This window comes from Coturnix japonica, chromosome 23 (assembly GCF_054131305.1).
Source record: "Coturnix japonica strain WE chromosome 23, WE-NBRP24, whole genome shotgun sequence".
NCBI lineage: Eukaryota > Metazoa > Chordata > Aves > Galliformes > Phasianidae > Coturnix > Coturnix japonica.
In genome coordinates this window covers 298,454-322,420 of record NC_140685.1, presented here as the reverse complement: position 1 = coordinate 322,420, position 23,967 = coordinate 298,454, and positions in this window count along the sequence as shown.

Genomic DNA, 23,967 nt, shown 5'->3' with positions numbered 1-23,967 from the left:
CCCCATAGAGGCACATAGGGACCTAATGTAACCTATGGATACCAATAGGTAGATATTTTGGCCCAGAGATACTCATAAGAGACCCCATGGAGACACTTAGCAACACATAGGAGGGACATTGGGACACATAGGGACACATTGTGACCCATAGGCTGACACTGGGACAAATAAGGGGACATTGGGACACAGAGGGACCCCATGGATTTCAGTGGGGGACAGTGAGACTCATAGAGACACATAGGGACCTCGCTGAGACCCATAAGAAACCCCATAGAGGCACATAGGGACTGCATTGAAACACATAGATACCCATAGGAAGAAATTTGGGCCCAGAGATATCCATGAGACCCCATAGAGACCCCATAGAGACCCCATAGTGGCACATAGCAACCCATAGGGGGGACATTGGGACACATACGGACACATAGTGACCCATAGGGGGACACTGGGACCCATAGGGTGACATTGGGACACATAGGGACACCATGGATTACAGTGGGGGACAGTGATACCCGTAGAGACACATAGAGACTCTGCTGAGACCCATAAGAGACCCCATAGAGGCACAAAGGGACCACATTGAAACCCATAGATACCCATAGGAGGACATTTAAGCCCATAGATACAAATATGAGACCCCATAGAGGCACATAGCTACCCATAGGGGGGATATTAGGACACATAGGGACACATAGTGACCCATAGGGAGACACTGGGACCCATAGGGGGACAATGGGACACATAGGGATCCCATGGATTACAGTGGGGGACAGTGAGACCCATAGAGACACATAGGGACACTGCTGAGACCCATAAGAGACCCCATAGAGGCACATAGGGACCACATTGAAACCCATAGGTACCCATAGGAATACATTTGGGTCCAGAGATAGCAATAAGAGACCCCACAGAGGCACATAGCAACGCATAGGGGAGACGTTGGGACACATAGTGACTCATTAGTGACCCAAAGGGAGTCACTGAGACCCATATGGATACATAGAGATCCATAGGGGGACATTGGGACACATAGGGACCCCATAGAGAGACATAGAGACACATAGCGACCCATTTAGAGGCATAATAAGTCCATAGAGACCTATAGGGACAGCTAGAGACCCAAAGAGAAACATTGGGACTCAAAGGGGCTGTGTGGGAGATTGGTAATCACAGCCTGAACCTCTGATTAATCAGCTGAGGCAAGTGTGGGGTCAGCTGCGGGAGCACAGGTGAGAGTAATGGAGCTGTGCTCCCGGGAGGGCTGGAGCTCGACTCCACCTCCTCTGAGACCTCATTTAAGGGCTGACCCTCACTCGAGCCGCTTTCCATTATCTTTCCGAGCTCCCTGTTACCGGGTGAGGTCCCAGAAGACTGGAGGCTTGCCAACGTGACTCCCATTTCCAAGCAAGGTTGTCAGGAGGATCCGGGCAACTCCAGGCCTGTTAGCCTGACCTCGGTGCCAGGGAAGGGAATGGAACGAATTGTCTTGAGGGAGATGACAGATGCGGCAGGTGTGGGATGAGCAGGAGATCAGACCTAGCCAGCATGGGTTCGTGAAGGGCAGCTCCTGCTTGACCAATCTGATCTCCTTCTACGATCCTGTGACCCATCTGATGGATGAAGGAAAGAAAGGCTGTTGATGTGCTCTACTTGGACTTCAGCAAAGCCTTCACAACTGTCTCCCATGCTATTCTCCTACAAAAGCTGGCAGCCCTTTTCCAACCTTGAGAATTCTGTGATTCTGTGAGGCAGCATCTCTTGGACATCGCTCTGCAGTGAAGACCGCCCCAGCTTCCTCAGCGAAGGCATCACCACTGGTGAGTTTCTCTCTCGCTTAGAACCTCTGTACATTTGTTACCATCTTTGTTACCATCTGTATAGTTACCACCTAGACAGGGGGACATAGAGAGACACTGGGACCCATAGGGACCCATAGAGATCCAGAGGAAGACATTGGGACCCATAGAGAGACACTGGGACCCATAGGGACACATAGAGACCCATAGACAGTCATTGGGAGCCATAAGGATAAATTGAGACCCATAGAGACCCCATTGAGACCCATAGTGCCTCAAAGAAACCCATAGCGACCCCATAGTCACCCATAGCGCCCCATAGGAACACAAAGATACCCCATAGAGCCCCATAGACACCCCATAGTGACCCATAGGGGCCCAAAGAGACCCCATAGCACCCCATAGCTACTCCATAGTGCAACATAGCAGCCCATGGAGCCTCATAGACAGTCCCTTGTGCCCCACAGCGCCCCATTGCACCCCATAGGGACCCATAGACACCCTATACTGCTCCATAGAGCCTCATAGCACCCCGTAGTGCCTCACAGCACCCCATAGTACAACAAAGTGCCACATAGACACCACATAAGGACATATAGCCGCGCCATAGAGCCCCATAGACATCCCATCGAGCCCCGTAGGCATCGGGACACATAGGGACACATTGTGACCCATAGGCTGACACTGGGACCAATAGGGGGACATTGGGACACATAGGGACCCCATGGATTTCAGTGGGGGACAGTGAGACCCATAGAGACACATAGGGACCTCGCTGAGACCCATAAGAGACCCCATAGAGGCACATAGGGACTGCATTGAAACCCATAGATACCCATAAGAAGATATTTGAGCCCAGAGATATCCATGAGACCCCATAGAGACCCCATAGAGACCCCATAGTGGCACATAGCAACCCATAGGGGGGACACTGGGACACATAGGGACACATAGTGACCCATAGGGGGACATTGGGACACATAGGGATCCCATGGATTACAGTGGGGGACAGTGAGACCCATAGAGACACATAGGGACACTGCTGAGACCCATAAGAGACCCCATAGAGGCACATAGGGACCACATTGAAACCCATAGGTACCCATAGAAATACATTTCGGTCCAGAGATACCCATAAGAGACCCCACAGAGGCACATAGAACTTGTGGGGCAGGAGTTGGCACTTGTGGGGCACGAGTTAGCACTTGTGGGGCAGGTAGTGGCACTTGTGCGTGGGAGGTGGCACTTGTGGGGCAGGATGTGGCACTTGTGCGTGGGAGGTGGCACTTGTGGGGGGGGGTGGCACTTGTGAGGCGGGAGGTGGCACTTGTGCGGCAGGATGTGGCATTCTTGGGGCGGGAGGTGGAAGTTGTGATGCAGGAGGTGGTACATGTGGGGCGGGAGGTGTAAGTTGTGATGCAGGAGGTGGTACATGTGGGGCGGGAGGTGTAAGTTGTGATGCAGGAGGTGGTACATGTGGGGCGGGAGGTGTAAGTTGTGATGCAGGAGGTGGTACATGTGGGGCGGGAGGTGGAAGTTGTGATGCAGGAGGTGGTACATGTGGAGCAGGAGATGGAAGTTGCGGGGCAGGAGTTGGCACTTGTGGGTCAGGAGGTGGCACTTGTGAGGCGGGAGGTGGCACTTGTGGGGCAAAATGCAACACTTGTGGGGCAGGAGTTATAACTTGTGGGGCAGGAGGTGGAATTTGTGGAACAGAAGGTGGCACTTGTGGGGCGGGATGTGGCACTTGTGGGGCGGGAGGTGGGACTTGTGGGGCCAGAGTTTGAGGTTGTGGTTCGGGAGGTGGCACTTTTGGGGCGGGATGTGGCACTTGTGGGGCAGAATGTGGCACTTGTAAGGCAGGACGTTGAAATTGTGGAGCAGGTTGTGGCACTTGTGGGGCAGGAGGTGGAAATTGTGGGGCAGGAGGTGGTAATGGTGGGGCAGGAGGTCGCACTTGTGGGCCAGGAGTTGGAAGTTGAGTGACGGGAGGTGGCACTTGTGGGGCAGGTTGTGGAAGTTGTGGGGCGGGAGGTTGCACTTGTGAGACAGGAGGTGGCACTTGTGGGGCGGGAGGTGGAAGTTGTGAGGCAGGAGGTGGCACTTGGGCAGATTGTGTCACTCGTGGGCAGGGAGGTTGCACTTGTGGGGCAGGAGGTGAAAGTTGTGGGGCAGGAGGTGGCATTTGTAAGGCGGGAAGTGGCACTTGTGGGGCAGAAATTGGCACTTATGGGGCAGGAGGTGGCACTTGTGGTGCGGGAGGTGGCAATGATGGGGCAGGAAATTGAGCTTTTGGGGCAGGAGATGGCACTTGTGGGGCGTAAGGTGGAACTTATGGGGCAGGAGGTGGAACTTGTGGAGCAGGAGGTGGTACTTGTGAGGCGGGAGGTTGGAGTTGTTGGGCAGGAGGTGGCATTTTGAGGCAGAAGGTGGCATTTGTGTGGCAGGAGGTGGCAATTGTGGGGCACGAGTTGGAAATTGTTGGGCAGGAGGTGGAAGTTTTGGGGCAGGGTTTGGCAGTTGTAGGGCGGGAGGTGGCACTTGTGGGCCAGGAGGTGGAAGTTGTAGGGCAGGAGGTGGCACTTGTGGGGCGGGAGGTGGCACTTGTGGGGCAGGAAATGGAGCTTTTAGGGCAGGAGGTGGAACTTGTGCAGAAGGACGTGGTACTTGTTGGGCGGAAATTGGAACTTGTTGGGAGGGAAGTGGCTCTTGTGGGGCAGGAAGTGGCTCTTGTGGGGCAGGAGCTGGCACTTGTGGGGCAGGAGGAGGAAGTTGGTCAGTCAGTGACACTTGTGGGGCAGGAGGTGGATTATTTGGGGGGGGAGGTGGCAGTGATGTGGACAAATGTGGCACTTGTGGGGCAGGAATTGGCACTTGTGGGGCTGGTGGTGGCACTTGTTGGGTGGGAGGTGGACGATGTGGGGCAGGAGGTTGCACTTGTGGGGCAGGAGGTGGCACTTGTGGGGTGGAAATTGGAACTTGTTGGGAGGGAAGAGGTACTTGTGGGGCAGGAAGTGGCTCTTGTCGGGCAGGAGCTGGCACTTGTAGGGCAGGAGCTGGCACTTGTGGGTCAGGAGGAGGAAGTTGGTCAGTCAGTGACACTTGTGGGGCAGGAGGTGGATTATTTGGGGGGGAGGAGGCAGTGGTGTGGACAAATGTGGCACTTGTGGGGCATGAACTGGTACTTGTGGGGCAGGAATTGGCACTTGTGGGGCAGGAGGATGTCTTTGTCGGTCAGGAGGTGGCACTTGTGAGCAGGAAGTGGATGATGTAGTGCAGGAGCTGGCACATGTGGGGCTAGGAATTGGCACTTGTGGGGCAGGTGGTGGCACTTGTTGGGTGGGAGGTGGACGATGTGGGGCAGGAGGTGGCACTTGTGGAGCAGGAGGTGGAAGTTGCATTGCAGGATTTGGCATTTGTGGGTTGGGAGTTGGCACTTGTGGGGCATGAGGTGGAATTTGTAAGGTGGTAGGTGGAACATGTGGGGCGTGAGCTGGCACTGTGGGGCAGGATGTGGCACACGTTGCCAGGAGTCGGCACTTGTGTGGCGGGATGTTGAAGTTGTGGGGCAAGAGGTGGCACTTGTGGAACAGGTATTGTCACTTTTGGGGGAGGAGGTGGCTGATGTGGGGCAGGAGGTGGCACTTGTGGGGCATGAGCTGGCACTTGTGGGGCAGGACTTGGCACTTGTGGGGCAGGAGTTGGATGATGTGGGGCAGGAGGCTGTCTTTGTGGGGTTAGAGGTGGCACTTGTGGGGCAGGAAGTTGATGATGTGGGGCATGAGCTGGCATTTGTCAAGCATGAGCTGGCACTTGTGAAGCAGGAATTGGCACTTTTGGGGCAGGAGGTCGAACTTGTGGGGTGGGAGGTGGAATTTGTGGGGTGGTAGGTGAAACTTGTAAGGCAGGAGTAGGCACATGTGGGGGGGGAAATGGCACTTGTGGGGCAGGATGTGGCGCTTGTGGGGCAGGAGCTGGCAGTTGTGGGGCAGGTGTTGGCACTTGTGAGGCAGGAGGTGGAAGTTGTGGGGCGGTAGGTTGCACTTGTGCGTGGGAGGTGGATGTTGTGGGGCAGGAAATGGCACCTGTGGGGCAGGAGGTGGTGCTTTTGGGGGAGGTGGTGGCATTTGTTGGGCGAGAGGTGAAACTTATGGGGCAGGAGGTGGCACTTGTAGGTCAAGAGGTGGAACTTGTTGGGCAGGAGGTGACACTTGTGGGGCAGGAGGTGTCAGTTGTTTGGTGGGAGGTGGCACTTGTAGGGCAGGAGGTGGCACTTGTGGGGAAGGAGGTGGCACTTGTGGGGAAGGAGGTGGCACTTGTATGGCAGGAATTGAAACTTGTGGGGTGGGATGGGGTACCTGTGTTGAAGGAGCTGGCACTTGTGGGGCAGGATGTGGCACTTGTGGCGCAGGAGCTGGCACTTGTGGGGCATGAACTGGTACTTGTGGGGCAGGAGGTGGAATTTGTTTGGTGGTAGGTGGAACTTGTTGGGCAGGATGTGGCACACGTTGGGCAAGAGTTGGCACTTGTGTGGCGGGAGGTTGAAGTTGTGGGGCAGGAGGTGCAATTTGTGGGGTGGTATGCACCAGATGTGGGGCAGGAAATGGCACTTGTGGGGCAGGAGTTGGTAAATGTGGGACAGGAGGTGGCACTTGTGGGGCAGGAGGTGGCACTTGTGGGGCAGGAGGTGGTCCTTGTGGGATGAGAGGTGGCACTTTTTGGGCAGGAGGTGGAACTTATGGGGCGTTACGTGGAAGTTGTGGGGCGGGAGGTGGCACTTGTGGAAATGGAGATGGCACTAGTGGGGCAGGTAGTGGCACTTGTGGGGCGGGATATGGAACTTATGGGGCAGGAGTTGACACTTTTGGGGCAGGAGGCGGAAGTTGTGGGGCTGGACATGGCACTTGTGGGGCGGGAGTTGGATGATGTGGAGCAGCAGCTGGCACTTATGGGGAAGGAGGTGGCACTTGTGGGGCAGGAGGTGGCTCTTTTGAGGCAGGAAGTGGCACTTGTGGGCCAGGAGATGGAAGTTGTAGGGCGGGAGGTGGCACTTGTGGGGTGGGAGGTGGTAGATGTTGGGCGTGAGGTGGCACTTGTGGGGTGGGAGGTGGCACTTGTGGGGCAGGAGGTTGCACTTGTGTGGCAGGAGGTGGCACTTGTGGGGCGGAAATTGGAACTTGTTGGGAGGGAAGAGGTACTTGTGGGGCAGGAAGTGGCTCTTGTGGGGCAGGAGCTGGCACTTGTGGGGCAGGAGGTTGCACTTGTGTGTCAGGAGGAGGAAGTTGGGAGGTCAGTGACACTTGTGGGGCAGGAGGTGGATTATTTGCGGGGAAGGTGGTAGTGGTGTGGCAAAATGTGGCACTTGTGGGGCAGGAGCTGGCACTTCAGGGGAATGAGCTGGCACTTGTAGGGCAGGAATTGGCACTTGTGGTGCAGGGGGTGGATGATGTGGGGCAGGAGGTGGCACTAGTGAAGCATGAGCTGGCACTTGTGAGGCAGGAATTGGCACTTGTGGGGCAGGAGGTGGAAGTTGCAGGGCAGGATTTGGCATTTGTGGGGCAGGAGGTGGCACCTGTTGGGCATGAGGTGGCACTTGTGGGGCATGAGGTGGCAATTGTGGGGCAGGAATTGGCACTTGTGGGGCAGGAGGTGGATGATGTGGGGCAGGAGGCTGTCTTTGTGGGGTTGGAGGTGGCACTTGTGGGGCAGGAAGTTGATGATGTGGGGCAGAAGGTGGCACCTGTTGGGCAAGAGGTGGCACTTGTGGGGCAGGAGGTGGCACTTGTGGGGAAGGAGGTGGCACTTGTATGGCAGGAATTGAAACTTGTGGGGTGGGATGGGGTACCTGTGGGGCAGGAGGTGGCACTTGTGGGGCAGGATGTGGCGCTTGTGGGGCAGGAGCTGGCACTTGTGGGGCAGGTGTTGGCACTTGTGGGGCAGGAGGTGGAAGTTTTGGGGCGGTAGGTTGCACTTGTGCGTGGGAGGTGGATGTTGTGGGGCAGGAAATGGCACCTGTGGGGCAGGAGGTGGCGCTTTTGGGGGAGGTGGTGGCATTTGTTGGGCGAGAGGTGAAACTTATGGGGCAGGAGGTGGCACTTGTAGGTCAAGAGGTGGAACTTGTGGGGCAGGAGGTGACACTTGTGGGGCAGGAGGTGTCAGTTGTTTGGTGGGAGGTGGCACTTGTAGGGCAGGAGGTGGCACTTGTGGGGCAGGAGGTGGCACTTGTGGGGAAGGAGGTGTCACTTGTATGGCAGGAATTGAAACTTGTGGGGTGGGATGGGGTACCTGTGGTGAAGGAGCTGGCACTTGTGGGGCAGGATGTGGCACTTGTGGCGCAGGAGCTGGCACTTGTGGGGCATGAACTGGTACTTGTGGGGCAGGAGGTGGCACTTGTGGGGAAGGAGGTGTCAATTGTATGGTATTAATTGAAACTTGTGGGTTGGGATGGGGTACCTGTGGTGAAGGAGCTGGCACTTGTGGGGCATGAACTGGCCCTTGTGGGCAGGAAGTGGATGATGTGGTGCAGGAGCTGGCACTTGTGAAGCATGAGCTGGCACATGTGGGGCAGGAATTGGCAGTTGTGGGGCAGGAGCCTACACTTGTGGGGCAGAACGTGGCACTTGTGGGGCAGGAGGTTGAAGTTGTGGTGCAGGATGTAGCACTTGTGGGGCAGGAGCTGTAAATTGTCTGGCGAGATAAGGCACTTGTGGGGCAGGAGGTTGCACTAGTTTGGCAGGAGGTGGCACTTGTGGGGCGAGAGGTGGCACTTGTGGGGCAGAAGGTGGATGATGTGGGGCAGGAGCTGGCAATTGTGAAGCATGAGCTGTCACTTTTGGGGCAGGAATTGTCAGTTGTGCGGCAGGAGTTGGCACTTGTGGGGCAGGATGTGGCACACGGGCAGGAGTTGGCACTTGTGTGGTGGGATGTTGAAGTTGTTGGGCGGGAGGTGGCACTTGTGGGGCTGGAAGTGGCAGTTGTAGGGCTGGAGGTGGCACTTGTGGAATTGGAGTTGGCACTAGTGGGGCAGAAGGTGGAAGTTGTGGGGAAGTATTTGGCACTTGTGGGGCAGGAGGTGGCATTTGTGGAGCATGAGTTGACACTTGTGGGGCGTGAGGTGGCACTTGTGGGGCAGGAGGTGGCACTTGTGGGGCAGGAGGTGGCACTTGTGGGGCAGGAGGTGGTCCTTGTGGGACGAGAGGTGGCACTTGTTGGGCGGGAGGTGGAACTTATGGGGCGTTACGTGGAAGTTGTGGGGCGGGAGGTGGCTCTTTTGAGGCAGGACGTGGCACTTGTGGGCCAGGAGATGGAAATTGTAGGGCGGGAGGTGGCACTTGTGGGGTGGGAGGTGGTAGATGTTGGGCGTGAGGTGGCACTTGTGGGTCGGGAGGTGGCACTTGTGGGGCAGGAGGTGGAAGTTGTGGAGCGGGAGGTGGCATTTGTGGGGCGAAAGGTGGCATTTGTGGGGCAGGAGGTTGCACTTGTGGGGCAGGAGGTGGCACTTGTGGGGCGGAAATTGGAACTTGTTGGGAGGGAAGAGGTACTTGTGGGGCAGGAAGTGGCTCTTGTCGGGCAGGAGCTGGCACTTGTGGGGCAGGAGGTTGCACTTGTGCGTCAGGAGGAGGAAGTTGGGCGGTCAGTGACACTTGTGGGGCAGGAGGTGGATTATTTGGGGGGAGGTGGCAGTGGTGTGGCAAAATGTGGGACTTGTGGGGCAGGAGCTGGCACTTCAGGGGAATGAGCTGGAACTTGTAGGGCAGGAATTGGCACTTGTGGAGCAGGAGGTGGTCGTTGTGGGGCAGGAGGTGGTCGTTGTGGGGCAGGAGGTGGCACTTGTGGGGCAGAAGGTGGATGATGTGGGGCATGAACTGGCACTTGTGGGGCATGAACTGGCACTTGTGGGGCAGGAATTGGCACTTGTTGGGTGGGAGGTGGACGATGTGGGGCAGGAGATGGCCCTTGTGGAGCAGGAGGTGGAAGTTGCAGGGCAGGAGGTGGCTTTTGTGGGTGGGAGGTTGCACTTGTGGGGTGGTAGGTGGAAAATGTGGGGCAGGAGGTGGTCTTTGTGGGGCAGGAGCTGGCACTTGTGTTGCAGGAGCTGGCACTTGTGGGGCAGGAATTGGCACTTGTGGGGCAGGAGGTGGATGATGTGGGGCAGGAGGCTGTCTTTGTGGGGTTGGAGGTGGCACTTGTGGGGCAGGAAGTTGATGATGTGGGGCATGAGCTGGCATTTGTGAAGCATGAGCTGGCACTTGTGAAGCAGGAATTGGCACTTGTAAGGCAGGAGGTAGCACTTGTGGGGCGGGATGTGGCACTTGTGGGGCAGGAGTTGGCACTTGTCGGTCAGGTGGTGGTACTTCTGGGGCAGGATCGGGCACTTGTGGGGCAGGACGTGTAAGCTGTGGGACGGGAGGTGGAAGTTATGGGGTGGGAGGTGGAAGTTGTGGGGCAAGAATTGGCAATTGTGGGGCAAGAAGTGGCAATTGTGGGGCAGAGGGTGGCACTTGTATGGCAGGAGGTGGCACTTGTGGGACAGGACGTGGCAATTGGGAAGGACGTGGCACTTGTGGGGTGGGAGGTGGCACTTGTGGGGCAGGAGGTGGCACTTGTGGGGCAGGAGGAGGCTGTTGTTGGGCGGGAGGTGGGACTTGTGTAACAAGAGGTGGAAATTGTGCGGTGGGATGTGGCACTTGTGGGGCAAGGGGTGGCACTTGTGAGGCAGAAGGTGGCACTTGTGGGGCAGGAGGTGGAAGTTGTGGGTCAGGAGGTGACATTTGTGGAACAGGAGGTGGATGATGTGGGGCAGGAGGTAGCAATTTTGGGCCGGGACGTGGCACTAGTGGGGCGAGATGTTGCACTTGTTGGGCGGGAGGTGGCACTTTTGGGGCATAAGGTGAAAATCTAGGGACATGAGGTGGCACTTGTGGGGCAGGAGTTGGCACTTGTGTGGTAGGAGGTGGCAATTGTGGGGCAGGAGCTTGCAGTTGTGAGGCGGGATGTGGAAGTTGTGGGGCGGGTTGTGGCAGCTGTGGGGCTGGAGGTGTCACTTGTGCAGCGGGAAGTGGCACTTGTAAGGCAGGAAGTAGCACTTGTGGGGCAGGAGGTGGCACTTTTGGAGCGTGAGGTGGATGTTGTGGGGCAGGAGTTGGCACTTGTGGGGCGAGAGTTGGCACTTGTGGGGCAGGAGGTTGCACTTGTGGGGTGGGATGTGGTACTTGTGGGGCGGGAGGTGGCACTTGTTGGGGGGGTGGTGGCAATTGTGGGGCAGGAGGTGGCACTTGTTGGGCGAGAGTTGCAATTGTGAGACGGGAGGTGGCTCTTGTGGGTCACGTAGTGGCACTTGTGGGTCAGGAGGTGGTACTTGTGGGGCGGGCGGTGGAACTGGTGGGGCTGGAGGTGGCACTTGTGGGGCAGGAGGTGGCAATTTTGGAGCAGGACGTGGATTATGTGGGGCAAGAGGTGGCTCTTGTGGGGCAGGATGTGGAAGTTGTGGGTCAGGAGGTGACATTTGTGGAACAGGAGGTGGATGATGTGGGGAAGGAGGTGGATGATGTGGAACAGTAGGTGGCACCTGTGGGGCAGGAGATGGCACTTATGGGGCAGGAGATGGTATTTGTTGTGCAGTAGGTGGCACTTGTGGAGTGGGAGATGGAAGTTGTGGGGCAGGAGGTGGCAATTGTGGGCCGGGAGCTGGCACTTGTGGGGCAGGAGCTGGAAGTTGTGGGTCGGGAGGTGGCACTTGTGGTGCAGGAGGTGGCACTTGTGGGGCGGTTGGTGGATGATGTGGGGCAGGAGTTGGCACTTGTGGGGTAAGGGTTGGCACTTGTGGGGTGGGAGGAGGCACTTGTGGGGCGGGGGGTGGCAATTGCTGGGTGGGAAGTGGCAGTTGTGGGGCAGTAGGTTGAAGGTTTGGGGCAGGAGGTGGCACTTGTGGGGTGGAAGGTAAGAAGATTTGGGGTGTGACGTGGAAGTAGTGGGGCGGGAGGTGGCACTTGTGGGGCGGGAGTTGGCACTTGTTGGGCAGCAGTTGGCACTTGTGTGGCTGGAGGTTGAGGTTGTGGGGCGAGAGGTAGCACTTGTGGGGCAGGAGCCGGCACTTGTGGGGCAGGACGCGGCGAATGTGGTGCAGGAAATGGCACTTGTGGGGCAGGAGTTGGCACTTGTGGGTCAGGTGGTGGCACATGTGGGGCGGGGGTCGACGTTGTGGGGCAAGAGGTGTAACTTGTGGGGCAGGAGGTGGCTATAGAGGGGCGGGAGGTGGCACTTGTGTGGCGGGAGGTGGCACTTGTGGGGCAGGAGATGGCAATTGTGGAGCAGGAGGTGGAAGTTGCACGTCAGGATTTGGCACTTGTGGGGCAGGAGATGGCACTTGTGGGGCGGGAGATGGCGCTTGTGTGTCTGGAGGTTAAACTTGTGGGGTGGGTGTTGGCACTTGTGGGGCAGGAGGTGGCAAATGTGGTGCAGGAAATGGCACTTGTGGGGCAGGAGTTGGCACATGTGGGATAGGAGGTGGCAATTGTGGGGCAGGAGGTGGATGATGTGGGGCAGGAGCTGGCAATTGTGAAGCATGAGCTGGCACTTTTAGGGCTGGAATTGGCAGTTGTGCGGCAGGAGGTGGCACTTGTGGGGTGGGAGGTGGATGATGTGGGGCAGGAGGTGGATGTTGCGTGGCAGGATTTGGCCCTTGTGGGGCGGGAGATGGCACTTGTGGGGCAGGACGTGGCACTTGTGGAGCGGGAGGGGGCACTTGTGGGGCCTGAGGTGGCACTTGTAGGGCAGGAGGTGGCATTTGTGGGGCGGGAGGTGGAAGTTGTGATGCAGGAGGTGGTACATGTGGGGCGGGAGGTGGAAGTTGTGATGCAGGAGGTGGCACTTGTGGGGCGGGAGTTGGAAGTTGAGTGACGGGAGGTGGCACTTGTGGGGCAGGTTGTGGAAGTTGTGGGGCGGGTGGTTGCACTTGTGAGACAGGAGGTGGCACTTGTGGGGCGGGAGGTGGCACTTCTGGGGCAGGAAATGGAGCTTTTAGGGCAGGAGGTGGAACTTGTGCAGAAGGAGGTGGTACTTGTTGGGCGGAAATTGGAACTTGTTGGGAGGGAAGAGGTACTTGTGGGGCAGGAAGTGGCTCTTGTGGGGCAGGAGCTGGCACTTGTGGGGCAGGAGGTTGCACTTGTGGGTCAGGAGGAGGAAGTTGGTCAGTCAGTGACACTTGTGGGTCAGGAGGTGGATTATTTGGGGGGGGAGGTGGCAGTGGTGTGGACAAATGTGGCACTTGTGGGGCAGGTGGTGGCACTTGTGCGGCAGGTGGTGGAACTTGTTGGGTGGGAGGTGGACGATGTGGGGCAGGAGGTTGCACTTGTGGGGCAGGAGGTGGCACTTGTGGGGTGGAAATTGGAACTTGTTGGGAGGGAAGAGGTACTTGTGGGGCAGGAAGTGGCTCTTGTCGGGCAGGAGCTGGCACTTGTGGGGCAGGAGCTGGCACTTGTGGGGCAGGAGCTGGCACTTGTGGGGCAGGAGCTGGCACTTGTGGGGCAGGAGGAGGAAGTTGGTCAGTCAGTGACACTTGTGGGGCAGGAGGTGGATTATTTGGGGGGAGGAGGCAGTGGTGTGGACAAATGTGGCACTTCAGGGGAATGAGCTGGCACTTGTGGGGCAGAAATTGGCACTTATTGGGCAGGAGGATGTCTTTGTCGGTCAGGAGGTGGCACTTGTGGGGCAGGAAGTGGATGACGTAGTGCAGGAGCTGGCACTTGTGAAGCATGAGCTGGCACATGTGGGGCAGGAATTGGCACTTGTGGGGCAGGTGGTGGCACTTGTTGGGTGGGAGGTGGACGATGTGGGGCAGGAGGTGGCACTTGTGGAGCAGGAGTTGGAAGTTGCAGAACAGGATTTGGCACTTGTGGGGCAGGAGGTGGCACTTGTGTGGCGGGATGTTGAAGTTGTGGGGCGGGAGGTGGCATTTGTGGGGCTGGAACTGGCTCTTGTGGGCCGTGAGGTAGAAGTTGTGGGGCAGAAAATGGCACTTGTGGGGCAGGAGTTAGCACATGTGGGACAGGAGGTGGCACTTGTGGGGCAGGAGCTGGCACTTCAGGGGAGTGAGCTGGCACTTGTAGGGCATGAATTCGCACTTGTGGTGCAGGGGGTGGATGATGTGGGGCAGGAGGTGGTCGTTGTGGGGCAGGAGGTGGCACTTGTGGGGCAGAAGGTGGATGATGCGGGACAGGACCTGGCACTTGTGGGGCATGAGCTGGCAAATGTGGGGCAGGAATTGGCACTTGTGGGGCAGGAGGTGGCACTTGTTGGGTGGGAGGTGAAACTTGTAAGGCAGGAGTTGGCACTTGTGGGGCAGGAGGTGGCACTTGTTGGGTGGGAGGTGGACGATGTGGGGCAGGAGTCGGCACTTGTGTGGCGGGATGTTGTGGGGCAGGAGGTTGCACTTGTGCGTCAGGAGGAGGAAGTTGGGCGGTCAGTGACACTTGTGGGGCAGGAGGTGGATTATTTGGGGGGGAGGTGGCAGTGGTGTGGCAAAATGTGGCACGTGTGGGGCAGGAGCTGGCACTTCAGGGGAATGAGCTGGCACTTGTAGGGCAGGAATTGGCACTTGTGGGGCAGGAGGTGGATGATGTGGGGCAGGAGGTGGTCATTGTGGGGCAGGAGGTGGAACTTGTGGGGCAGGAGGTGGAATTTGTGGCGTGGTAGGTGGCACTTGTGGGACAGGAACTGGCACTTCTGGGGAGGGAGGTGGAAGTTGTGGGGCAGGAAATGGCAATTGTGGGGCAGGAGTTGGCACATGTGGGACAGGAGGTGGCACTTGTGGGGCAGGAGGTGGCAGTTGTGGGGCGGGAAGTGGATGATGTGGTGCAGGAGCTGGCACTTGTGAAGCCTGAGCTGGCACTTGTGGGGCAGGAAGTGGAACTTGTAAGACAGGAGGTGGAAATTGTGGGGCGGAATGTAAAGTTGTGGGGCAGGAGGTGGCACTTGTGGGTCAGGTGTTGGCACTTGTGGGGCAGGAGATGTAACTTGAGGGGAGGGGGTGGAAGTTGTGGGGCGGGAGGTGGCACTTGTGGGGCAGGAGGTGGCACTTGTGGGGAGGGATGTGGCACTTGTGGGGCAGGAGGTGGATGATGTGGGGCAGGAGTTGGCACTTGTGGAGCAGGAGGTAAAAGTTGCGGGGCAGGATTTGGCACTTGTGGGGCAGGATGTGGCACACGTTGGGCAGGAGGTGGCACTTGTTGGATGGGAGATGGTTGATATGGGGAAGGAGGTGGCAATTGTGCGGTTCGAGGTGGCACTTGAGGAGCAGGAGGTGGACGTTGCGTGGCAGGATTTGGCACTTGTGGGGTGGGAGGTGGCACTTGTGGGGCAGGAGGTTGCACTTGTGGGGCAGGATTTGGAACTTGTGGGGCAGGATGTGGCACACGTTGGGCAGGAGGTGGCACTTGTATGGCGGGTTGTTGAAGTTGTGGGGCGGGAGGTGGCCTTTATGGGGCTGGAACTGGCTCTTGTGGGGCAGGAGGTGGAAGTTGTAGGGCAGGAAATGGCACTTGTGGGGCAAGAAATGGCACTTGTGGGGCAGGAGTTGGCACTTGTGGGTCAGGTGGTGGCACTTGTGGTGCGGGAGGTGGCACTTGTGGAATTGGAGTTGGCACTAGTGCGGCAGAAGGTGGAAGTTGTGGGGAAGTATTTGGCACTTGTGGGGCAAGAGGTGGAACTTGTGGGGCAGGAGGTGGTCCTTGTGGGACGAGAGGTGGCACTTGTTGGGCAGGAGGTGGAACTTATGGGGCGTTATGTGGAAGTTGTGGGGCGGGAGGTGGCACCTATGGAAATGGAGATGGCACTAGTGGGGCAGGTAGTGGCACTTGTGGGGTGGGATATGGAACTTATGGGGCAGGAGTTGACACTCCTGCCCCATAAGATTTTGTTTTTGGGGCAGGAGGTGGAAGTTGTGGGGCTGGACGTGGCACTTGTGGGGCGGGAGTTGGCATTTTGGGGAGGGTGGTGGCACTTGTTGGGCAGGAGGTGGCACTTGTGGGGCAGGAGATGGAAGTTGTAGGGCGGGAGGTGGAAGTTGTGGGGCAGGAGGTTGCACTTGTGGGGCAGGAGGTGGCACTTGTGGGGCGGAAATTGGAACTTGTTGGGAGGGAAGAGGTACTTGTGGGGCAGGAAGTGGCTCTTGTCGGGCAGGAGCTGGCACTTGTAGGGCAGGAGGTTGCACTTGTTTGTCAGGAGGAGGAAGTTGGGCGGTCAGTGACACTTGTGGGGCAGGAGGTGGATTATTTGGGGGGGAGGTGGCAGTGGTGTGGCAAAATGTGGCACTTGTGGGGCAGGAGCTGGCACTTCAGGGGAATGAGCTGGCACTTGTAGGGCAGGAATTGGCACTTTTGGGGCAGGAGGTGGTCGTTGTGGGGCAGGAGGTGGCACTTGTGGGGCAGGAAATGGCACCAGTGGGGTAGGATTTGGAACCTGTGGGGTAAGAAATGGCACTTGTTTGGCAGGAGGTGACACTTGTGGGGCGGAAGTGGAACTTGTTTGTCATGTGGCCACAATTGTTGGGCGGGAGGTGGCACTTGTGGGGCAGGAGGTGGCAATTGTGGGGCGGGAGGTGGAAGTTGTGGGGCGGGAGGTGGCACCTGTGGGGTGGGAGTTGGATCTTTTTGTGCAGGAGGTGGCGCTTGTGGGGCTGGAGTTGGATGATGTGGAGCCGGAAATTTGTAGGGCACAGGTGGATGTTGTGGGGCATGATTAGGCACTTATGGGGCTGGAGGTGGCACTTGTGGGGCCGAAGTGGAACTTGTAAGACAGGAGGTGGAAATTGTTGTGGTGGGAGTTGGAAGTTGTGAGGCAGGAGGTGGCACTTGTGGGGCGGGAGATGTAACTTGTGGGGCAGGAGGTGGCACTTGTGGGGTGGGAGGTAGATGATGTGGGGCAGGAGGTGGCACTTGTGGAGCAGGAGTTGGAAGTTGCAGAACAGGATTTGGCACTTGTGGGGCAGGAGGTGGCACTTCTGGGGCAAGAAATGTCACTTGTGGGGCAGGAGTTAGCACATGTGGGACAGGAGGTGGCACTTGTGGGGCAGGAGCTGGCACTTCAGGGGAGATAGCTGGCACTTGTAGGGCATGAATTGGCACTTGTGGTGCAGGGGGTGGATGATGTGGGGCAGGAGGTGGTCGTTGTGGGGCAGAAGGTGGCACTTGTGGGGCAGAAGGTGGATGATGTGGGACAGGACCTGGCACTTGTGGGGCATGAGCTGGCAAATGTGGGGCAGGAATTGGCACTTGTGGGGCAGGAGGTGGCACTTGTTGGGTGGGAGGTGGACGATGTGGGGCAGGAGTTGGCACTTGTGGGGCAGGATGTGGCACACGTTGGGCAGGAGTCGGCACTTGTGTGGCGGGATGTTGAAGTTGTGGGGCAGGAGGTTGCACTTGTGGGTCAGGAGGAGGAAGTTGGGCGGTTAGTGACACTTGTGGGGCAGGAGGTGGATTATTTGGGGGGGGAGGTGGCAGTGGTGTGGAAAATGTGGCACTTGTGGGGCAGGAGCTGGCACTTCAGGGGAATGAGCTGGCACTTGTAGGGCAGGAATTGGCACTTTTGGGGCAGGAGGTGGTCGTTGTGGGGCAGGAGGTGGCACTTGTGGGGCAGGAAATGGCACCAGTGGGGTAGGATTTGGAACCTGTGGGGTAAGAAATGGCACTTGTTGGGCAGGAGGTGGCACTTGTGGGGCGGAAGTGGAACTTGTTTGTCATGTGGCCACAATTGTTGGGCGGGAGGTGGCACTTGTGGGGCGGGAGGTGGAAGTTGTGGGGCGGGAGGTGGCACCTGTGGGGCTTGAGGTGGATCTTTTTGTGCAGGAGGTGGCGCTTGTGGGGCTGGAGTTGGATGATGTGGAGCCGGAAATTTGTAGGGCACAGGTGGATGTTGTGGGGCATGATTAGGCACTTATGGGGCTGGAGGTGGCACTTGTGGGGCGGAAGTGGAACTTGTAAGACAGGAGGTGGAAATTGTTGTGGTGGGAGTTGGAAGTTGTGAGGCAGGAGGTGGCACTTGTGGGGCGGGAGATGTAACTTGTGGGGCAGGAGGTGGCACTTGTGGGGTGGGAGGTAGATGATATGGGGCAGGAGGTGGCACTTGTGGAGCAGGAGTTGGAAGTTGCAGAACAGGATTTGGCACTTGTGGGGCAGGAGGTGGCACTTGTGTGGCGGGATGTTGAAGTTGTGGGGCGGGAGGTGGCATTTGTGGGGCTGGAACTGGCTCTTGTGGGCCGTGAGGTAGAAGTTGTGGGGCAGAAAATGGCACTTGTGGGGCAGGAGTTAGCACATGTGGGACAGGAGGTGGCACTTGTGGGGCAGGAGCTTGCACTTCAGGGGAGTGAGCTGGCACTTGTAGGGCATGAATTGGCACTTGTGGTGCAGCGGGTGGATGATGTGGGGCAGGAGGTGGTCGTTTGAGGCAGGAGGTGGCACTTGTGGGGCAGAAGGTGGATGATGTGGGACAGGACCTGGCACTTGTGGGGCATGAGCTGGCACATGTGGGGCAGGAATTGGCACTTGTGGGGCAGGAGGTGGCACTTGTTGGGTGGGAGGTGGACAATGTGGGGCAGGAGTTGGCACTTGTGGGGCAGGATGTGGCACACGTTGGGCAGGAGTCGGCACTTGTGTGGCGGGATGTTGAAGTTGTGGGGCAGGAGGTTGCACTTGTGTGTCAGGAGGAGGAAGTTGGGCGGTCAGTGACACTTGTGGGGCAGGAGGTGGATTATTTGGGGGGGGAGGTGGCAGTGGTGTGGCAAAATGTGGCACTTGTGGGGCAGGAGCTGGCACTTCAGGGGAATGAGCTGGCACTTGTAGGGCAGGAATTGGCACTTGTGGGGCAGGAGGTGGATGATGTGGGGCAGGAGGTGGTCATTGTGGGGCAGGAGGTGGAATTTGTGGCGTGGTAGGTGTCACTTGTGGAACAGGAACTGGCACTTCTGGGGAGGGAGGTGGAAGTTGTGGGGCAGGAAATGGCACTTGTGGGGCAGGAGTTGGCACATGTGGGACAGGAGGTGGCACTTGTGGGGCAGGAAATGGCACCTGTGGGGCAGGAGTTGGAACCTGTGGGGTAAGAAATGGCAATTGTTGGGCAGGAGGTGGCACTTGTGGGGCGGGAAGTGGATGATGTGGTGCAGGAGCTGGCACTTGTGACACCTGAGCTGGCACTTGTGGGGCAGGAAGTGGAACTTGTAAGACAGGAGGTGGAAATTGTGGGGCGGAATGTAAAGTTGTGGGGCAGGAGGTGGCGCTTTTGGGTCAGGTGTTGGCACTTGTGGGGAGGGATGTGGCACTTGTGGGGCTGGAGGTGGCACTTGTGGGGCAGGAGGTGGATGATGTGGGGCAGGAGTTGGCACTTGTGGAGCAGGAGGTAAAAGTTGCGGGGCAGGATTTGGCACTTGTGGGGCAGGAAGTGGCACACGTTGGGCAGGAGTTGGTTCTTGTATGGCGGGTTGTTGAAGTTGTGGGGCGGGAGGTGGCATTTGTGGGGCTGGAACTGGCTTTTGTGGGGCAGGAGGTGGAAGTTGTAGGGCAGGAAATGGCACTTGTGGGGCAGGAGGTGGCACTTGTGCGGCAAGAAATGGCACTTGTGGGGCAGGAGTTGGCACTTGTGGGTCAGGTGGTGGCACTTGAGGTGCGGGAGGTGGCACTTGTGGAATTGGAGTTTGCACTAGTGGGGCAGGTAGTGGCACTTGTGGGGTGGGATATGGAACTTATGGGGCAGGAGTTGACACTTTTGGGGCAGGAGGTGGAAGTTGTGGGGAAGTATTTGGCACTTGTGGGGCAAGAGGTGGAACTTGTGGGGCAGGAGGTGGTCCTTGTGGGACGAGAGGTGGCACTTGTTGGGCAGGAGGTGGAACTTATGGGGCGTTACGTGGAAGTTGTGGGGCGGGAGGTGGCACCTGTGGAAATGGAGATGGCACTAGTGGGGCAGGTAGTGGCACTTGTGGGGCGGGATGTGGAACTTATGGGGCAGGAGTTGACACTTTTGGGGCAGGAGGTGGAAGTTGTGGGGCTGGACGTGGCACTTGTGGGGTGGGAGTTGGCATTTTGGGGAGGGTGGTGGCACTTGTTGGGCAGGAGGTGGCACTTGTGGGGCAGGAGGTGGCACTTGTTGGGCAGGAGGTGGCACTTGTGGGGCAGGAGGTGGCACTTGTGGGGCAGGAGGTGGTCCTTGTGGGACGAGAGGTGGCACTTGTTGGGCAGGAGGTGGAACTTATGGGGCGTTACGTGGAAGTTGTGGGGCGGGAGGTGGCTCTTTTGAGGCAGGAGGTGGAACTTGTGAGCCAGGAGATGGAAGATGTAGGGCGGGAGGTGGCTCTTGTGGGGCGGGAGGTGGCACTTGTAGGTCGGGAGGTGGCACTACTGGGGCAGGAGGTGGAAGTTGTGGAGTGGGAGGTGGAAGTTGTGGAGCGGGAGGCGGCACTTGTGGGGCGAAAGGTGGCATTTGTGGGGCAGGAGGTTGCACTTGTGGGGCAGGAAGTGGCTCTTGTGGGGCAGGAGCTGGCACTTGTGGGGCGGGAGATGGCACTTGTGGGTCAGGAATTGGCACTTGTGGGGCAGGTGGTGGCACTTGTTGGGTGGGAGGTGGACGATGTGGGGCAGGAGGTTGCACTTGTGGGGCAGGAGGTGGCACTTGTGGGGTGGAAATTGGAACTTGTTGGGAGGGAAGAGGTACTTGTGGGGCAGGAAGAGGCTCTTGTCGGGCAGGAGCTGGCACTTGTGGGGCAGGAGGTTGCAGTTGTGTGTCAGGAGGAGGAAGTTGGGCGGTCAGTGACACTTGTGGGGCAGGAGGTGGATTATTTGGGGGGGAGGTGGCAGTGGTGTGTCAAACTGTGGCACTTGTGGGGCAGGAGCTGGCACTTCAGGAGAATGAGCTGGCACTTGTAGGGCAGGAATTGTCACTTGTGGTGCAGGGGGTGGTCGTTGTGGGGCAGGAGGTGGCACTTGTGGGGCAGGGGGTGGATGATGTTGGGCAGGAGGTGGCACTTGTGGGGGAGGAGGTGGATGATGTGGGGCAGGAGGTGGATGATGTGGGGCAGGAGGCTGTCTTTGTGGGGCAGGAGCTGGCAATTGTGAAGCATGAGCTGGTACTTGTGGGGCAGGAGCTGGACTTGCAGGGTGACAGGTGGCACTTGTGGGGCAGGTGTTGGCACTTGTGGGGCAGGTGTTGGCACTTGTGGGGCTGGAGGTGGAAGTTGTGGGGCGGTAGGTTGCACTTGTGCGTGGGAGGTGGATGTTGTGGGGCAGGAAATGGCACCTGTGGGGCAGGAGGTGGCGCTTTTGAAGGAGGTGGTGGCATTTGTTGGGCGAGAGGTGAAACTTATGGGGCAGGAGGTGGCACTTGTAGGTCAAGAGGTGGAACTAGTTGGGCAGGAGGTGGCTCTTGTGGGGCAGGAGGTGTCAGTTGTTTGGCGGGAGGTGGCACTTGTGGGGCAGGTAGTGTCAGTTGTTTGGCGGGAGGTGGCACTTTTGGGGCAGGAGGTGGCACTTGTGGGGAAGGAGGTGGCACTTGTGGGGAAGGAGGTGGCACTTGTGGGGCAGGAGCTGGATATTGTGGAGCGGGAGGTGGCATTTGTGGGGCGAAAGGTGGCATTTGTGGGGCAGGAGGTTGCACTTGTGGGGCAGGAGGTGGCACTTGTGAGGAGAAAGGTGGCATTTGTGGGGCAGGAGGTTGCACTTGGGGCAGGAGGTGGCACTTGTGGGGCGGAAATTGGAACTTGTTGGGAGGGAAGAGGTACTTGTGGGGCAGGAAGTGGCTCTTGTTGGGCAGGAGCTGGCACTTGTGGGGCAAGAGCTGGCACTTGAGGGGAATGAGCTGGCATTTGTGGTGCAGGGGGTGGTCGATGTGGGGCAGGAGGTGGTCGTTGTGGGGCAGGAGGTGGCACTTGTGGGGCAGGGGGTGGATGATGTGGGGCAGGAGGTGGCACTTGTGGGGCAGAAGGTGGATGATGTGGGGCATGAACTGGCATTTGTGGGGCATGAACGGGCATTTGTGGGGCAGGAGGTGGTCGTTGTGGGGCAGGAGGTGGCACTTGTTGGGTGGGAGGTGGACGATGTGGGGCAGGAGATGGCCCTTGTGGAGCAGGAGGTGGAAGTTGCAGGGCAGGAGGTGACATTTGTGGGGTGGGAGGTGGCACTTGTGGGGCAGGAGTTGGAATTTGTGGGGTGGTAGGTGGAACATGTGGGGCAGGAGGTGGCACTTGTGGGGCAGGAGGTGGCACTTGTGGGGCGTGAGCTGGCACTTGTGGGGCAGGAATTGGCACTTGTGGGGCAGGAGGTGGATGATGTGGGGCAGGAGGCTGTCTTTGTGGGGTTGGAGGTGACACTTGTGGGGCAGGAAGTTGATGATGTGGGGCAGGAGCTGGCATTTGTGAAACATGAGCTGGCACTTGTGAAGCAGGAATGGGCACTTGTAAGGCAGGAGGTGGAACTTGTGGGGCGGGATGTGGCACTTGCGGGATGCGAGGTGGCAATTGTGGGGCAGGAGTTGGCACTTGTGGGTCAGGTGGTGGTACTTCTGGGGCAGGATCGGGCACTTGTGGGTCAGGATGTGGAAGCTGTGGGACGGGAGGTGGAAGTTATGGGGTGGGAGGTGGAAGTTGTGGGGCAAGAATTGGCAATTGTGGGGCAAGAAGTGGCAATTGTGGGGCAGAGGGTGGCACTTGTACAGCAGGAGGAGGCACTTGTGGGACAGGACGTGGCAATTGGGAAGGACGTGGCACTTGTGGGGTGGGAGGTGGCACTTGTGGGGCAGGAGGTGGCACTTGTGGGGCAGGAGGAGGCTGTTGTTGGGCGGGAGGTGGGACTTGTGTAACAAGAGGTGGAAATTGTGCGGTGGGATGTGGCACTTGTGGGGCAAGGGGTGGCACTTGTGAGGCAGAAGGTGGCACTTGTGGGGCAGGAGGTGGAAGTTGTGGGTCAGGAGGTGACATTTGTGGAACAGGAGGTGGATGATGTGGGGCAGGAGGTAGCAATTTTGGGCCGGGACGTGGCACTAGTGGGGCGAGATGTTGCACTTGTTGGGCGGGAGGTGGCACTTTTGGGGCATAAGGTGAAAATCTAGGGACATGAGGTGGCACTTGTGGGGCAGGAGTTGGCACTTGTGTGGTAGGAGGTGGCAATTGTGGGGCAGGAGCTTGCAGTTGTGAGGCGGGATGTGGAAGTTGTGGGGCGGGTTGTGGCAGCTGTGGGGCTGGAGGTGTCACTTGTGCAGCGGGAAGTGGCACTTGTAAGGCAGGAAGTAGCACTTGTGGGGCAGGAGGTGGCACTTTTGGAGCGTGAGGTGGATGTTGTGGGGCAGGAGTTGGCACTTGTGGGGCGAGAGTTGGCACTTGTGGGGCAGGAGGTAGCACTTGTGGGGTGGGATGTGGTACTTGTGGGGCTGGAGGTGGGACTTGTTTGGCGTGAGGTGGCACTTGTGGGGCAGGAGTTGGCACTTGTGGGGCGAGAGTTGGCACTTGTGGGGCAGGAGGTTGCACTTGTGGGGTGGGATGTGGTACTTGTGGGGCGGGAGGTGGCACTTGTTGGGGGGGTGGTGGCAATTGTGGCGCAGGAGGTGGCACTTGTTGGGCGAGAGTTGCAATTGTGAGACGGGAGGTGGCAATTGTGGGTCACGTAGTGGCACTTGTGGGTCAGGAGGTGGTACTTGTGGGGCGGGCGGTGGAACTGGTGGGGCTGGAGGTGGCACTTGTGGGGTGGGAGGTGGCACTTGTGGGGCAGGAGGTGGCAATTTTGGAGCAGGACGTGGATTATGTGGGGCAGGAGGTGGCACTTGTGGGGCGGGAGGTGGATGATGTGGGGCAGGAGGTGGCACTTGTGGAACAGGAGGTGGATGATGTGGGGAAGGAGGTGGATGATGTGGAGCAGTAGGTGGCACCTGTGGGGCAGGAGATGGCACTTGTGGGGCGGGAGGTAAAAATTGTGGGGTGGGAGGTGGAAATTGTGGGGCAAGGGGTGGCAGTTGCGGGGCTGGGGGCGGCACTTGTGGGGCAGTGTGTGGCACTTGAGGGGCGGGAGGTGGCACTTGAGGGGCAGGAGGTGGCACTTGTGGGGCGGGATGTGGCAGTTGTGGGGCAGATGATGACACCTGTGGGGCGGGAGGTGGATGTTTTGGGGAAGGAGGTTGAAGTTGTGGGGAGGGTGGTGGCACT